At 42.4% G+C, this 18,661-nt stretch overlaps 1 protein-coding gene and 1 pseudogene across 2 annotated transcripts in view; both read right to left on the bottom strand.

The window, feature by feature from the left end:
- LOC136405685 (aldo-keto reductase family 1 member C15-like) overlaps positions 1 to 18,661 on the bottom strand; it is a 470,894-nt gene that overhangs the window by 407,432 nt on the left and 44,801 nt on the right. The window lies entirely within an intron of this gene.
- LOC136405693 (aldo-keto reductase family 1 member C15-like) overlaps positions 12,506 to 18,661 on the bottom strand; it is a 51,024-nt pseudogene continuing 44,868 nt past the window's right edge.

Consider the following 18,661-nt stretch of genomic DNA (forward strand, 5'->3'; position numbering starts at 1 on the left):
TTGGAGACTCAGGAGAGCCAATGGTGTCATTCGTCATTCAGTCTGAGTCCAAAGTGCTGAGAACCAGGAGAGCTAATGGTGTAAATTCTAGTTGGAGTCAGAAGACCAATGTTGGCCTTGGCTGGTGGCTCTCTGGATAGAGCATCGGCCCAGTTATGCAGGTACCTGTCTGGGCAAACATGAGAAGCTACCATCTGCTTCTCCCTCTCCTCCCCTTTTTCTCCCTCTTCCCATCCCATAGTCAGTGGCTGATTGGATCAAGGGTGGCCCCAGAGCAGGTGGCCGGGTAGATCCCGGTCAGGGTGCATGTGGGAGTCCGCCTCACTATCTCCCCTCCTCTCACTTAAAGAAGAAAGAAGAAGAAGACCAATGACTCACCTCAGAAGCCATCAAGCAGGAAGAATTCCTTCTTAATCAGGATAAAGTCAGCTTTATAATTCAGAACTTCAACAGTTTATTGTCTACCATGAAAGGGACACTGGGCTCTAGTTTCTGCACCTAAAATTCTTTGAAAAATAAAGTGCCGTTACACTTTCTAAAACTTTACCTCTAAATTAAAGCCTGGTTCTTGAACTTTATAGAAGAAACTTAGGTCTTTGAGGCTAACATATGTTAACATATGAAAAAATGTGACATATAAATCTTGCTTAAATTATATGTGAAACATTAAAATACAATACCAAATTGTTCTGGTTAAATAACTTAAAATCAATTCAAACTTAATTATATAGATTTTTTAAAGAAAAAGAAAAGTGAAGGCACACAAACTCAGTGTTTTAAGCCTGGGGTGTACCACTGCCTAAGTTTTATTAGCCTCCCTTAGTATTATTTTATTTCATGAAATCTGAATAATATAGTATATACTTCACAATGTGTATGGGGTCATTGTAAGAAATAAAAAATACAGTATATAAAGAACTTAGTAGCAGGAAATAGTACATTTTTAATGTTTCAAATATTTATTTGCAAACACCCTTTGTGCAGTAACTATAAGGTTTAATTTTATACTATCTATAAAAATTTTATAGAAAATTACTGTAGCTTTTACTGAGTCAAACACCGATGGCAAAATTCAATTTTGTGTCTAATCTCAAGAGAATATGTAATTGAGATACAGGGATTAAGTTGCAAAGATAAAAAGAAGAAACTGAGTGGGAAAATGTCTATTTTTCAAATCTGCAAAATTTAAAATGTAAGTCACACACCGGATTTTAATAGTTTCAAATGTTTCACCTCAATACAGCTTTGTCTGCATTTAGAGAAATGACCATTAGTGGGCAGAAAAATCAAATGGAAGTCTCCATTCATGGGGTTCCCAAGTTGGCAGTAATGCACTGTATATTAGAATGAATATTCTCAACGAATAGGTAACTATTGTTTTTCATACAATTATTTTTCCTTAGTTGTATATCCTATATAAATAAATCCATCTCTACAGAGTCACACAGTATTTTTCAAGCTTAGGTGAAGTACATTCTAAACAGTAAAGTATTAATTTACTTTGCCCAATTTCTCTGTCTTTACATAATCAACAATAAAATAATTATTTTTAAAATTATGTGTATAAAAACATGCCTACTTTTTTGGCCTGCTTAAAGAAATATAAGAATATTTTTCTCACATTGCTTCAATTTATGAACTATTTTTAAAAATTCAACTAATTGTTTATATATTGTAAAAATAACCTCACAACACCCAACATATTTTTATGTCTTCTACCTGCTGCTCCACTGCACAGGTAACATGGCCAAGTTTATCCTCTACTCCAAAAATGTCTCTGCAGACTGAACATATACATGGTTGGAAGGGAGGGGTGTATGTGTGTGGGTGGACCTTGCACTTTTGTGTGGAGGTGCCCAGAAGAAACAACCCCACATGGGAAGAGTGGGAAGGGGGTCCCAGGATTTTAGAGGCTCTCGTTCCTAAAGCGACCGCCCAGGAGGCTTTAGTCCTGGTCCAGGAGGTGAGAATCCTCCCTTCCCATCGGGACAGCCACCTCCCGCCCTAGGCCAGTCCCTACGTTTCCTGGCTACAGTTTTCTAATTGTTTCATGAGAGTTGCACATGGAATCGCATGAGCCCAGCTCAGTGCGGACTCGGCTCCTAGGTGGGGGTGGCCAGGCACACTTGGAGGCGCATAGCCTCTCTCCACGTGGGGACTCCCAAGCAGGGCAGCCGGCCCCATGTCCATGGCAGGGCACAGACAGGGCCACAGAGTGTATGTGAGATGCCATTTCATGACGTGCACACTGTACCAACAGGTCCCAGCCTGGCCAGCACGGCTCGACCCCAGCAGACTGGCTCTGATACCCATGATCTCTGGAACCACTGCACCACCTCACTCCTACTAGGTGGGCCAGAGACCTGGGGACGTGAGTCATGGACTACACCTCCACGTCACTGCGCTTATGCCCAGACTGTACCCTCGGTGCCAGCTCCATGCGTGGCTTGGTCTGTGGGTTCTGGGGGCAGTAGTGGACACTGAGTTCAAGCAGGAAGAAACTCAGGCCGCCCCTTCCCCTTCCTCTCTGCCTCCCTCCCTGTTTTCTCTGGCAGGACTCCAGGAGGTGAGTTCCAGCCTGTCCCTGGCTGCTGTAATGAGACAGGAGGGATCCCTGGAGGGAGGTGGCCCTACAGGACATCAAAGTGAGTGTTGGGTGTAATTACTGTTATTAGGGAGTCTCCCATCTCAGTGAGTTCACCCCACTTTATAGCTGTGCAGTGGCACCGAAGGTCAAGGTTCCTTAGATGGAAGTGACCAAGACCAGCTGGACTGGGGTTCTGCAGAGTCAGGATATGAGCTTGTCTGTCACAGGCTGTGACATGGCCCCAGGTCAATCTGACCCCAAAGGATGTACTTGTTAACAGAAGCCCAAGGAAATGGCCCCTGAGCCCAGCCTTGGAGGTAAGTCCATCCTGGATGAGGGCAGTGGGAGAGGCCCTGCAGGCAGGGAGCTGAAGCCGACCAGGGCTTGTAGGTCTGCAGGTGAGGAAGGCTCTCGGGAGGCTGGACTGGGGGTGAGGGGTGCACACTGGGGGTGTGTGAAAGGATCAGGCCACACGGCTCGGGATGCCAGACAAGGACTCAAGCATGTGGGGATTGGGCATGAACCACAATCCAGGTAGTCTTTTCAGCATCCTAGAGCTGAAGAGAGCTGAGTGGAGCACATTATCCATCCTCCCCAATGCCTGGATCTCCTAAGTGCTCCCCAGGGAGGAGGATAGGAGAGCTCCCCCAGTGTTCTCATGTGTGCAGTGGTGGGCTGTGGTAGTTGTCTGCCTCCTGGGCCTAGATATACTGCCTGCAAGGGCCTGAACTGGCTGCTCGTCAAAGTACCTGTTCAGGAGCGCTCTATTCCCAGAGGGGTCCAAGCAGAGGACCTCCTGACTCATGGGGATCACCCAGATGCTCTTGTCTGTGTTGCTGTTGTCCTCCGGGCTGACAGGATGAAGCAGCACCATCCACCTGCTGGATATGAAACAACAGTGAGGAGCTGTGGTTGCAGACCTTGGGGGCATCATGCTGGGTCTGTGTGTGTCAGTCAAGGGCAGAGTGGAAGCTGACCAGGAGATGATGTTAGAAGTTGAACTGTAATCATGGTTCTGAGGAAACTAGGAGGAAGTCGACTCCCAGAACAGTGGAGGATGGTAATGTCAGCAGCAGTCCTGGACTCTGGAGGGCACCTCATGCCAGGGTGCATCTTCTGGGCCTTCTAGCAACTGTGGCTTCTTGGCTTTTTTTGTGGGTGAAGATTGGAGAACACAACCTGAGAAGGGAGGCGCTGTGGCAGTGCTGACAGGGAGAAGGGGAAGGCACTCACCTTTTCTTGACCTTCAGAAAACTCCAGGAAAAAGCTCATGTTGACCTTCTCTTCAGAGCTGGAGGAGCCAGCTGAGTGCTCGCTGAACACACCAGCAGGGCCTCTCTGTGAGGGAGGACTGTGCTTGTAATGGACTTGGAGCTGCTTTTGGTCCTGGGCTTTCCTCTGGGGCTCCTGTGGCTGAATGGAAGGGCTGGCTGTGCAGTGTTCAGACCCACTGGGTGAGTGGTTACATCAGGGTGCCTTGGACACAGGTGGCAGTTACCCACTTCAGTAAGACACCAGGGAAGTACTCAGAGGACAATGATATGTGGTGGGCAGGGCTTCATGCCCATGCAGGATTCCTTGGCACAAGTAGGATAGTCTTTTGGGTCCCAGAAAGCAGAAGGCACCCAAGGCTCTGAGTGGTCTCTGGAAGGTCAGTTCAGCTGTTGACAAACTGGTTTCTTGTTTATGACACCATATATATTTTTAACAGCAAGAGAATTTCAGGACAAAGGAGGAATCTAAGGTTGGCCTGAGCAGGCAGCCGAGGCAGAATATGCTCTGGTAACCTAGCCTACTCCCGTCTTCAAGGTCTTACTGTAGGACAGCCAAGACCCTGGAGGTGCTGGTAAGAAAATGCCCTTGGTGAGCTAGAAAAAAAAAGGATAGTAAACCTGAACTTAGCAGAAGGAAGGAAAGAAATAGGATTAGAAAAGTCAAGAAAAGCAATTCCAACAGAAGTTCCTTCTTAGAAAGATGTACAAAATTGACAGATATTTAGCTAGATTAACTAAAACAAAAGCAAGAAGTTGCAAATTATTAAAATCAGAAATGACAATGAGACATTATTAATGACTCTACATAAAGAAAACAAAGATTATTAAGAGAATACTAAACCCTGGCCAGTTAGCTCACTTGGTTAAAGCATCATCCCTATATGTCAAGGTTGTGGGTTGGATCCGTGGTCAGTGCACATACAAGAATTAACCAATGAATGCGTAAATAAGTGGAAAAACAAATTGATATCTCCCTCTCTCTCTCTCTCTCTCTCACACACACACACACACACACACACACACACACACACACACACACACCAATCAATCTATGATTTTTTTAAAAGAGTACGAAAAACCATTGTATGCCTCAAAATCAGTTAAGGTAGATGAAGTAAGTGCTGAGCTGCATGTAAGCCATAAACTGCTTTAGGATGATAATGTCCACATCCTCCAAATGCTGAACCCCACTGGTCTCAGCCCCAAATGTCCCCCCAAAGGAGCCTCTCTCTTGACTCACAGGCCACTCACTCCTTTAGTTGTTCCTGACATCTGTCATCTTTCTGACAATGAGGGCAGAGGAAGACTAGACGAGGCCAGGAAACTGTCACACCAAATGTCCTGTGTCCTCTACCTGCTATGATGTCTAGTTGAAGTGGCCGATGTGTCAGTTGGCTTGAAGCTGGGAAGGTAGAAATTTTGGTCTGCTCCATTCATTAAACTATGTGAAGGATCTAGGAAAGGACCCACCTGCAATAGGCACTGACTATATCTATTTTTGACAGATTGAATCTTTTCAGGTATCTCAAGAAGCCCCCAGGCGTCCCTGCTCTGGCTACACCCAGGACAAGGGACTGCCCAGATAGAATATGGAACCTCCTTTCAAATGGGAAACAGCTTTTCCTAAGGCCACAGCATAACTGAGTCTGGAGGCAGAGAGCTTCTTCATAGGGAAGAGAAAATCATAAATAAAAAACCACAGCACTCAGCAGCCCTTTCCACAGAGCCAAGCACAGAGTCAGCACTCTCCATGGCTTATTCCATTTAGTCCTGACAATAACCCTCTGAGCTTGGTCCTCATAGCACCCCGGTTTTCACATGGGCAAACTGAGGCTCAGAGAGCTGGAGTGACAATCCCACAACACACAGCTAGGAGGTGTGCTGTGAAAGGGAGAAGCACCCAACTTTTCCACAGGAAAGTGATCGTATTTAGTCAGGATCATTGACTTCTTTTCTTTGAGACTGTCAAATAAAAAATAACAACAACCAATACAGTAGACATCCAGTGTGAATGAACAAAATGATACTTATATTTTTCAGATCAGCAAAATATAATTTTTGCTGTGCAAAAATTTTAGGAATTAGTTTATATGTGCCCTGAGATAAAACTCTTGAAAATCACTAGACTAGAGGGTGCAGCTCTTTCCATATGTGTGGGAGTCCTTGTTTATCATTTGTTTGAATAAGCTCTCCATTATTTTCTCTCACTCTTCTTCTTCTGGTATGTCCATTATTTTGTATAATGCTTTCTGGCAAAATCGGATTGTTCCTATAAAATTCTTTCACTTTTTTAAAAAAACTCAAGTCTATCTCTTGTTTCCTCTGCATCATTTCTTGATTTCTATCCTCAATACTGCTAATTATTTCCTCCCTCTGATCAGCTCTAGTTTCTCTGCCTGCCAGTTTGCTCTTTATCTCTTTTTTGAATTCTTCATCTCCAGAATTTCTATTTCGTATTTTAGAGTTTCAACATCCTTGGTAAAGTACTCATATTTTTAATTGACTTTCCTCCTGAGCATGTTAAACTGGCTGTCTGAGTTTTCTCTCATCTGGTTGAGTTTTGTCAGAACTGCTGAATTCGCTGTCATTTATATCACATATTTCTATGTCTTTAAGTTTATTATATTGAACTTTAAATTTTCTTCCTGAGTTACCTTGTTACCTTGGTAATTCATGGCAGTTGATGGATTCTTTCTCTGTCTGGGCATTTATGTATGAATGGCCCTTTTCTAGTACATTGATAAGTTCTATTGTTTTCCAGTAGGGGGCACTGCTCACAAGCTTTTCAGCTTTCTTGCATGCTCCAAATTTTCAGATCTCTCAGGGGTGATGTGAAATTTGATGTGTTCCCAGTGAAGGTGGGTGTCTCCTCTATGTCCTTATACCTCAGACTCAGTGGATCAACCCTAGAGCAGAATGTGTTGACAATAGGCTTCCAAAGTTATGAAATCCCACTGCTTTTTCCTGCTGCCAGACACTGTTAGAAATGGAGCTGTGGTATGTGAGGATGGGGTGAAGTAGAAGAATCTGGTTGCTTCTTTTGTTTCTCGGCTCTTGTAGTACTGTTGTTTGCAGACCTCTGAGACATCTTCTGTGTGTCCTCACCCAACACTGGCATTATCTGTAGAGTGCACCTGTTGCTCAGGGAAATTGTATTTCAATAGTACTAGCTCTCCCTTTTACAGAAAAAGTTCTCTGCAACCTAACACTTACTGCTACAGTTTCTTTTTAGGCTTCCTTGGGGAGATAAAGGATAAATGACCAGGCTCCATGGCTTTGTTTTTCTGTCTGAAATGTGAATTGACAGACAACTGTGGCTGCACCACTGTGCTTTGTTTCTGACCAGGTTTCTGGACTCAGCTGCAGCTCGTAGTGTCTACTCCTGCAAGAATGCTCCTTGAATCTCTTTGCTCCTGCTTGCAAAAGAGAGTACATTGGAAACCTGATTTCTCCCCTCTATGGGCTGAGCACTACACTGAGCTTGGCATTGTGAACTACAAGCTTCAGGTTGTGTCTTTGTCTAGTCTCAGCTCTTCTCTCTTCCCACATCCCCAGTTCACGTTCACTTGCCCATCATCAGATGTGTCAATGTACAGATTTCTCAAACATGTTTCTACAATGATCAGAAAATTTGTTGTTGAATTATAGATGTTTAAATAGTTAAAACTTCAAGAGGAGAAATCAAATGGATCTCTCATTCTGCCATTCTTTTAATGTCACAAGACATTCTTCTAATGTCACAAGACAGTCTTTTTTTTTTTTGAGTTTGCTCACTTTTTATTAAATTTTATTTATTTGTTTTTAGAGAGGAGAGAGAGACAGAGAGGGAGAGAGAGGAGAGAGAGACAGAGAGAGAGAAGGGGGGAGGAGCTGGAAGCATCAACTCCCATATGTGCCTTGACCAAGCAAGCCCAGAGTGTCGAACCGGCGACCTCAGCATTTCCAGGTCGACGCTTTATCCACTGCGCCACCACAGGTCAGGCCAAGACAGTCTTGATTAGGGTTTTGCAACCTCAGCCGGACTCAGTACTACTTAAGGAGCACTTAAAACATAGTGATCTGTTGTTGCCCGGTGTGTGGATATCCCGGCTTTGATTTCTGGTTAGGGCACAAGGAGAAACGACCATCTGCTTCTCCAGCCCTTTCCCTCCTCTCTCTCTCTCTCTCTCTCTCTCTCTCTCTCTCTCTCTTCCCCTTCCACAGCCGCTCAGTTCAAGCAAATAAGCCTCAGGCACTGAGGATGGCTTTGTGGCCTTCACCTCAGGTGCTAAAAAAATGACTATTGCTGAGCAAACGAGCAAAGGCCCCAGATGGGCAGAATATAGCCCCCTAGTGGGCTTGCCAGGTGGGTCCTGATCAGGAATCTGTCTGTCTGCTTCTCCTCCTCTCACTAAAATTAAAAAAAAAAGAGAGAGAAAACAAAATCACATAGTGATCTGTAAGCTTTACTACAGAGCACATGAGTAAGAATCTCTGATAGGTGTGGGTCTCAGCTTTAAATTAAAGGATCCACATAAATAAAGGCAGAGCAATTATCTGGGTTGTAGAGACATTTGTCTGACATGATTAGTAAAAGGACAGACTAAGAAGTGAAAACCCCAGGAGGCCTCACCCAGTCTAACTGCACAGAAACTTCATTTATTTAATACAGTGTGTCCGTAAAGTCATGGTGCACTTTTGACCATCACAGGAAAGCTACAAAAGAGATAGAAATGTAAAATCTGCACCAAATAAAAGGAAAACTCTCCCAGTTTCATACCTATTCAATGCAGTTCAATGTGGGCTCATGTACAGATTTTTTAGGGCTGCTTAGGTAGCTATCCCATATAGCCTCTACGGACTCGTCACTGACTGATGGCCTACCAGAATGGGGTTTCTCCACTAAACTCCCGGTTTCCTTCAACTGCTTATCTCACCGAGTAATGTTATTCCTATGTGGTGGCACTTTGTTATAAACACGCCGATATTCACATTGCACTTTGGTCACAGATTCGAATTTAGCAAGCCACAGAACACACTGAACTTTCCTCTGTACCGTCCACATCTCGACTGGCATGGCCGTGGGCTGCTCCGCTGTATACACGGTGTTACATCATCATCTGCGCATGCACACATGCTGCCACATTATTCTACAGAAACTGGGAGGATTTTCCTTTTATTTGGTGCAGATTTTTCATTTCTATCATCTTTTGTTGCTTTCTTGTGACCGGTCAAAAGTGCACCATGACTTTACGGACACACTGTATAATGCTTTCTATTCTTTCCTTTTGTTCCAAACTGACTTCATCCAACAACCTGACACCCATCTCCTTATCCCTTGCACATCCACTTAATCGTCAAACACTCAGGATGGTGAAATTCTGGTAAGCATCATATAATCTTAAGAGCAAAGCCCTGGGTCTGTTGAACATAGAGACAATGTTTCCATCAACTAGAAATAACATCTAAGACTCAGTTGTGTTCTAGTTAAACAGTGAACTACTCCACCAACCACACCCTTGTACAACCAGAAAGAGCAATTATGTGGCTGACTGATGTCACCACCAGATGTAAGAATCAACTATACCCTACCTTAGTGCCCACCAATTAATAAAGACATTAATCTTATCTCCACCATAATTAATGATTTTCTTCTCCCTATATAACCCATACTTTAGAAGCCATCTAGGAGACATGTCTTTTAGCATGAGCATGGTGTCATTGACTCCTGGCATGGTGCCATTTTCTTAATTATTAATGTTTACTTGCTGCAAATTCTTATTTGCATTTGATTGGGCATTGATTCATGCAGATGAATGAACCCCTTTAGTTCAGTAACACCAGCAGCAAATCTGTTTAAAGAAGAAGTGTGAAGAGGATGATAAACTTTTATTTAACTTATCACATAAACTAATCTAAACAAATAAACTCTCTGGGAACTAAATGGAGAATCTCACTGACTTCAATATTTTTTCTAAATGTATTGATTTTAGAGAGAGAAGAAAGTAGAGAGAGAGAAACATCCATTTGTTGTTCTACTTATTCTGTGCATTCACTGGTTGACTTCTATATGTGTCTTGATTGGGGATTGAACATGCAGCCTTGGTGTATTGGGACAATGCTCTAACCAACTGAGCTAGCCTTACCAGGGTTGACTATAATTCTTCAGGAATCAAGAACTTGATAGACCAAGATGTAGGAAAAACCACAGAGTAAGAGAAGTGATCAATGTGTAATGTGTTAAGTTTCAGATTTCATGGCAGAAACAATTATACATAGAAATATAATACCAAAGTGACCCATTTCAAAACCTCAGGCTTGCCCAGTCAAGGCAGGTAGGAGAAGCAACCACTATGAGTTGATGTTTCTCACTCTTTTCCCTATTTCTCTCTCTATCCTTTCTCAAAAATCAATAAATAAAATCTTTTAAACAATAGATCAGCTCGCACAACTACTCTGCTTAGAAATTATAATATCATTCTTCATTTGTCTCAGAATAAAGCTTTTTTCAAAAGCTACATGATAGAGTCCCCCATTGATCATCTGGACCTTATCTCCTACTTCTACCTCTCTTGTCCCCTAAACTCTGCCCACATTTGCCTAATTGCTGTCACATAAGTATTATAGTAACACGTCCTTTTTAAAAAAAAATTTTATTGATTTTACAGAGAGAATGGGGTAGAGCAAGAAGTATCAATTCATAGTGGCTTTGCTTCAGTTGTTCATTGATTTCTCATCATATATGCCTTCACCAGGAAACCTAGAGTGTTGAACCAGCAACCTTAGGCTCCTGACACTTTATACACTGCACCACCACAGACCAGGCAGGAACACTTACTTCTAACCTTAGCCTATCTGTTCCATGTCCATGATTACTCTTCTACATATCCACATAGCTCATTCTCTTGCCTAAATTTTTGCCCATAGTCATTTTCACAGTGAAATTGTTTCAAATTATCTCATAATAGCACCTAACAATCCCACCCTCACCATTATTTATTCTCCTCTTCAGCTTTATTTTCTTCACATCACTGTCAAGGATCATGAAAAATATAAGATTCTAGTGTCAGCCTGGAGTGCAGGAGTCCCGATTCGATTCCTGGCCAGGGTACACAGGGGAGGCGCTAATCTGCTTCTCCACCCCTCCCCCTCTCCTTCCTCTCTGTTTATCTCTTCCCTCCCGCAGCTAAGCCTCCATTGGAGCAAAGTTGGCCCGGGCACTGAGGATGGCTCTATGGCCTCTGCCTCAGGCTCTGGAATGATTCTGGTTGCAACAGAGCGCACTCCAGATGGGCAGAGCATCGTCCTCTGGTGGGCATGCTGGGTGGATCCCGGTCAGGCGCATGCGGGAGCCGGTCTGACTGCCTCCCCATTTCCAACTTCAGAAAAATACAAAACAGATAAACAAAAATAAAAACATAAAATTCTGACCTGACTCACAAGCTAATAAATGAACATGCATGATTTCATGGGTGCTGGTAGAAGGCAGTTTATTACTCACAATAGCTGTAGCCAAGTAACAGCATTTTTTTCCACCTCTGTTGAGATATATGTTAGTTGACATATAACACTGTGTGAGTTTAGAGTATATGTGATGGTTTGATATATGCATACTGTGAAATTATTTCCCACAATAAGGTTAGCTGGGCTAGTTCCTTGAGCCCCCATTTCTACAGGCATGAAGTGAAGGGCCCTGAAGATAACTGAAGAGGCGGTGGGTTGAGTTATAGGAGAAAACCTGGGTCTAAGGAACCTGGATCCATGAGAGTGAGCATTAAGCATACTACCTTTCTCCGGCAGGCAGTATTTTCTTCATATTACTGAACAGTGCCTTACTTCCTCTGAAGGGAGCCACTTGGTCTCTAATCCGAGGCTATACAAACTTCTTGAAAAAAAAGAAGTGTCTCTGCTTATCAAGTGTACAAAACCCTGAGAGCCTATGCAGACTTATCTCCAATGGGAACTCCCCAGTTCAAACAGCCAAACACCTTTTGTCTCCTTTATAGTCTTCTTCCTTCACTGGACTGTAAACTCAAAACATTTCTTATTTGAATTTAATTCCTTATATTTTATTTATTAATAAAACAACGTCTGGCAGATAAAAAACTTTCATTGAAGGGAAAGGAATGTGCAGTTAAGGAAAAATGACACTGGCCCCTCCAGGAGGAGGTGGAAGCGGGTCCACATGATGACATTCCCACACTTACCTTCATGGGCCCCTCCTCCATAAAAAATATTAACGTTACAATTTACAACTGTGTTAATGAGTAAATAAATAAATGGCAAAATATGTAAGATCTAATCAAAATGCCAAAATCTAGGCAGATGATTATTAAAGTGAATAAATTAATAAGATGCACTGCTTTACAAGAGTAAAATATAATATTGAAATTTTTAAACAATATTTCATTGTTTGGAAAAATGTTTCAGCTAAATATTAAAAAATATATAGAACCAATAGGTTGAAGATTATTTCAATGTTGTAATTAATGACACACAAACACAATTTGTATAGAAAAATCATGAAGGAAAATATATCCAAAGTTTCAGAATGTTTAAATAGACTAAGTATACATTATATTTATTCTCTTTCTTTTACTTTTTATTATCCAAATTTTCTGTAATTTGTATGTATTATAAATTTTAATTATCAGGAAAACAACCATTTTCATTTGGAAGTATTTATTATTACATTTAAAAAAATATTTTCAAAAGAAATAGGGCAAGGTGCCTGGAACTACAGAACTGCTTTTAATCACTTCCACCAAGTGCAGGAATCCTCTCCACACCCTTAGAAGCAAGAGATGCTGGTGGAACTCATGGAGGATAGCTGACAGTCAATATTCTTCAGAAAATGGGTAATAAGGGTGATCAGCAGCACTGAAAGAGAAAGAGAGATATTCATTTGCTAACTCGGTCCCAGGATGTCAAAGGGAGGTTTCTGTGGATGCAGTCAGGATGGGTTAAAAACTCTTCAGGTTCCAACCACACCCTTCCTTCCACCTCAACACGCAGACATGCAGCTCCTGGTGTATGTGCCTGATTCCCACACTTGCATGCAGTAGATCAGTTAGCCAGAAGATGTAAGTGCTACAGCTAAAAGGTGGTGGTTATTTTGGCCCATGTGTCATTTTTGTCCCTGGATCATCAGAATGCTAATAGTAAAGTCTGCTACTCTTTTCAAAAAATTCATTTAATAATTCAGGCTCCCTCCCTTAAAGAACTTCTACTCTCTTGAGAAGTTGAGATGTTTGCTGACATGACCATACCTGCCAACTGTAATTACTGCTTTCAGAAACTAAGTTGGTATACGCTGCTGGAATCACTAGGCTCAATTAATTTCAAGATTCATTTATACTTCAGTTTGGTCAAATTACATAACTGAGGAAATGGAGTTACTGATAAGGATAAAATGCCAGCGGAGAGATACATCTGGAAGACAGGGACGGTGACTTGGGAAAGGAATGTGCAGTTAAGGAAAAATGCCACTGGTCCCTCCAGGAGGAGGTGGAAGCGGGTCCACATTATGACATGCCCACACTTACCTTCATGGGCCCCTCCTTTATAAAAAATATTAACATTACATTTTACAACTGTGTTAAGACACAAATGAATAGAGTTCAGGCTGGATTCATTATTACATGGTCATCAATATAACCATTTTTTTTTTCCTGAAATGTTAAAAAGGGCAAAATATCCTACGGGCTGGTCCTCAACAACACTGTATCACAAGGAACTGTTTTCAAGGACAAGAACAAAGCAATTATCATCAGTAGTGGTCTGATCACCACTAGACTGAAAATTAAAAACATTGTTTAGAATTAACTTCAATTCCTTCCTTCTCTGGATGTAACTAATGTTCCTCTTCCCTTCCTCATAAACACTCATTGCCTTTGTCTCCCAATCCAAATATTATTTGGTCTTCTGCCTATATTACTGATTCCCAAATAGCTACTCTTAATGATCTCAATAGAAGATTGTTGCTTCTTACTTTGAATGGGCTTTTATTTTTAGATTACCACCTCAGAAAGTACAGTGGGCCATAGGAACAGTGCCTTCTGTGTCAAGTGGGTAAGTCACAGCTGGGTGAAGGCATAGCAGGCACAGAATTGAGAGCATAATAGCTAGGAATTCACATGGCAAAAACTTTGGCCATTTACCTATAGTCTCTCCTGGGCCCCATTCACACATCTGTTGGGTGAGAAATTGATCCGAGACTAAACTTCTTTTCTCATGTCTCCAGAAAGCTCTTGTTTTTCTACACCTGAAATAAGCCCTGTTTCCCTGATTTGAAAAAACCAAGTACCCCTGCTAATCTGCCTGCTACAGAAAACAACCTGGGAAAACAACCTACAAATCACTTACAATGCAAGTTTAATATATCGGTAATTTTTGTTGAGGCCGTCAATGACTTTCATGTCTTCTGGAGTCAATTCAAAGTCAAAAACCTAAAAGGAAGGAAAGAGTCATATACACTATGGAATACTACTCAGGCATAAGAAATGATGACATGGGATCATTTCCAACAAAATGATGGGATCCTGATAACATTATATGGAGTGAAATAAGTAAATCAGAAAAAAACAAGAACTGCATGATTCTATACATAGGTGGGACATAAAAACGAGACTAAGAGACATGGACAAGAGTGTGGTGGTTACGGGGTGTGGGTGGTACAAAGAAAACTAGAAAAGGTGACAAAGAACAATCTAACTTTGGGTGATGGGTATGCACCATAAGTTAATGACAAGATAACATGGACATCTTTTCTTTGAACATATGTACCCTAAGTTTTTTATGTCACCTCATTAAATTAATAAAAATTTATTTAAAAAAAACCCTCTCCCAAGGAAGCTAGCCTCCACCTTGGAACTGAGCACTTTCTGGCTGGACAGAGACAGGAGGGCATGGGGGAAGCATCCCTGTCATCACTTCCGGGTGTACCGGCTTGAGAACTCTCCTCCTAGGTTCTCCACCCCTCCTTTCCCATTCCCTCTCCTTCTCGGCTGCACTTCACAAAAGAAAGACTTTTATAACACATCAAATCCAAATCTTTTTATGTGAATTGGTGGCAACAGAAAAAGAAAAAGAAACATTTTTTACTATTTTTTTAAATAAAGAGATAGTTGGTTATTTTGGATAAAATACCTGCCGACTGGACCAAACTCGAGTCTGGTTTCCCCTCCCCCACACACTTCCTAAAATTAGACGCAGCCTTGAACATAAGCAAGTTTGGAAGGAAGAGCAACCCCCAGTGAAGGCCTCTCCAAGAAGCTGATGACCTCTAGAAAAGCATTCGCTGATCAACTATTCAACCACATGCCTGCTCATTCCCACCCTATCATGTTTACTCCACTATGAAAAAATCTTTCTGATTCATCTACAAGATACTTATAGATTCAACATTCAGGAAGTTCTTTCTTCTGAATAAAGTCTCTCTTACTTAAGCCCAGATTTATTTTTATTTCATGATACAAATTAAATCTTCCCTAATAAAAAAATCAATTAATAGCAAAGAAGACTAATTTTTGATAAAAAAAATATTAAAGTGGGAAGCACATTACTTCATCCAGGGGAAAATTTTATAGAAAACTCAGTGTCTCTATCTATCTATATCTATCTAATTATCTATCAAACATCTATCACTCCATCTTTTATTCATCTTAATAATACCCCAGAAGTAACTTGGTTGTCATGGAGATATATATTAATGTGTTGAGTTGAACTAAAAACTAATAATAAAACAAAATAAAAACGGATTTTTTGATTGGCTTCACAATGAGATTTAGTTCAGAGATTTAGAGTTTTTCATAAATTGAATGAATAAAACCTACACCTTCAAGATTTTCCAGTAAGTACATGATAAATAATGTGCTTTAAATGTTATGTCATGCAAATATTATACTCATGATGAAACTGTTGGCTGCTATTTCAAAATGGGATAGAGTTCACACAGTTTCTCATGAGGTTCACAACAAAATAAGGGTAGATCACTGATTGACCTAAGGGATTAGAAGATACATGAGGAAGATTTTAGGAAAAATTTTTATTCATTCATTTGTCAGTTTATAAACTTACATGCAGCTTCCTACCTGCCAGGAGTTTGCTAGGAAAAAGGTGCTAAAAGATGACCCAGAGGAAGTCATGGCATTTAGGATCTCACTGTCTAGAGAGCACACTGACAAAGAAAGAAGTTTAATTTAAGAAGGAGAGATGACGTCAGAGTAATGGCGCGGTAGGAAGTGATACCGATAAATCTCCCCCAAAACTCAACAAGATCTTCAACCAGAAACAGAAAAACCTATCCTTTGAGCCTCCAGATGTTTCGCGATACACCCGAAGGTATAGTTGAGCGAAAAATTGGCTAAATATATAATCAAACCCCGAAGGAAATAGGGAGTAAGAAATGCTCCGCCTTCCTCACTAACCTAAAGAGGACGGCTTTCACTGGGAACTGAGAATATAGAAACTAAGGCGGGCAAAGGGGGTGAATAGATCCAGGCCACAGCACAAACGGCCGAACCAGGCTGTGGCACAGAGATCCAAGCCGAGGAAAAACTGTTTCTGTGGCAACCTGGGCAATACAAGCTAACACTCGTGCCAAAGCCAGACAAAGAAAGACAAGCGGTGCAGCCATTTTCACCAATCTCCGAGTCGGCGCGCACAGATAGTGGGTGAGAGTTTCCTTCCATAGCCCCGGGAGTGGGCGCCCGTGTTGCACCACAGAGAGGCAGAATCAGAGGTATTTGTGTGGGCCGAAAGCAGAATCTCCGGGCCGCCCCAGCGCCCTGAAAAAGCTGCGCATGGGGAGGGAGCGAGAGGTAATTTCAACGCTGGAACTTTTCTGTGCAGGAGGAGGATTCACTTAGAGGGTGAGGCGGCCAGCCTGATATCCTGGTCTGCGCACAAGGAGAGTGAGCAAAGATTCCTCTGAGCACCTCAGGAGTGGGCACCCATGTTACCCAACAGAGGGGCAGAGTCAGAGGCCTCTGTGTGGGCCAAAAGCGGAATCTCCGGACCACCCCAGCACCCTGGGAAAGCCTCACACAGGGAGGGAGCGAAAGCCAATTCCAATGCTGGAACTTTTCCATGCGGGTGGGAGTTTCACTCAAAGGGTGAGGCGGCCGGCCTGATATCCTGGTCTGCACACAGATAGTGAGCGAGAGTTTCCTCCGAGTGCCGCGGCAGTGCCCGCCCATGTTATCCCACAGAGGGGCAGAGTCAGGGGCCTTTGTGTGGGCCAAAGGCAGAATCTCAGGCCGCCCCAGCGCCTTGAAAAAGCCGCACACGGGGACGGAGCAAGAGTCAATTTCAACGCTGGAACTTTTCCGTGCTGGTGGGGATTTCACTCAGAGTGTGAGACTGCTGGCCTGATATCCTGGTCTGCACGTGCAGATAGTGGGCAAGAGATTCCTCCAAGTGCCTAGGCAGTACGCACCCATGTTATCCCACAGAGTGGCAGAGCCAGAGGTCTTTGAGTGGGCGGAAGCCCCGCCTGACTAGGCTAGCAGCTCTGACTGACTGAGCCTTACCCAGAGCCCTGTGCTGAGTGGGAATAGAGTGGAGAGTTGCCAGCTCTTTGAGCCTCTTACCATCCAAGCAGAGGCAGCAGCAACCCCATATCTGGATTATCAGGCTATTAATTGAGGAAGGAAAGACTAACAGGGGTCCCCAAACTTTTTACACAGGGGGCCAGTTCACTGTCTATCAGACCATTGGATGCCTGCCACATACAGTGCTCCTCTCACCGGCCACCAATGAAAGAGGTGCCCCTTCTGGAAGTATGGCAGGGGGCCGGATAAATGGCCTTGGGGGGCCGCATGTGGCCCACGGGCTGTAGTTTGGGGATGCCTGAACTAGGAAAAAGGCTCCAGGAACACGATCACTGGCGGAGCCTATAAATGCTAATGAGCCTTGACTGCCAACGAGACTGAAACACAATACACAACATCACCATAGAGACTTATCAACTGCAAACCTCTACCTGAGCGTGTCAAAGGGGCAGAACCCGAGGTACACAGTCACCGACCATGAAAAGGGGAGAAAAGAAAAAGCAAAAAGATAACCTCTCAAAATCAAGAATAATCCGCACACTTTATAACCTATCCTATCTTATTATATTTGTTCGTTTGTTTCTCTTATCTTCATTCTTGATTTTTTTTTCTTTCCTCCTCCAATTTGGTCATTAAACTCTCTGCTGGTCTTACTCTCTCCTCTCCTTGAACTACACTACCCATAAGTGTTACATCTCCCATTATCTTTTCTTTTCTCTTCCTTTCTCTCTATGAGGGTTGCACTCCAAAACCCTTAACTCTCTCTCTCTCTCCTCTTTTTTCTTTTTTTTTCTTTTAGTGGTACCCTCTTTTTTTCTCTCTCTCTTTCTTATCTTTCTCTATATTAGTTTCTTTCTTTCTCCATTACATCTCCTCTCATTCAAACCTCAATAACAAACAAATTATCTTATCTGAGACTCAAACTTATGTTTGTGGTATTTTGGGGGGTTTTTACTTCACCTTTTTAACACACTAGCAGTGCTCCAATCCATGGCTCTCCATTTTATCTAGTTCTTGTTCCACTAAATACAATAGTAATTTTTTAATTTGTCCCCCCATTTTTATGTTTCCCTCTTATTCCTCTCATCATAACTCTTAGTCAACCAACACCTAAAAGCAAATCATTTTATTCTTGACCCAAATTTTTTCTTTATTTGCTTTTTGTGGGTCCATACCCCCTTTTTTTCTTTCTTTTTTTTTTTTTTTTTTGGCCCTTTATTACTTCTCCTCAATTCAGGCCCTCCATTACAGGCATTGTTTGTTCTATT

This window comes from Saccopteryx leptura, chromosome 5, assembly GCF_036850995.1.
Source record: "Saccopteryx leptura isolate mSacLep1 chromosome 5, mSacLep1_pri_phased_curated, whole genome shotgun sequence".
NCBI classification, from domain to species: domain Eukaryota; kingdom Metazoa; phylum Chordata; class Mammalia; order Chiroptera; family Emballonuridae; genus Saccopteryx; species Saccopteryx leptura.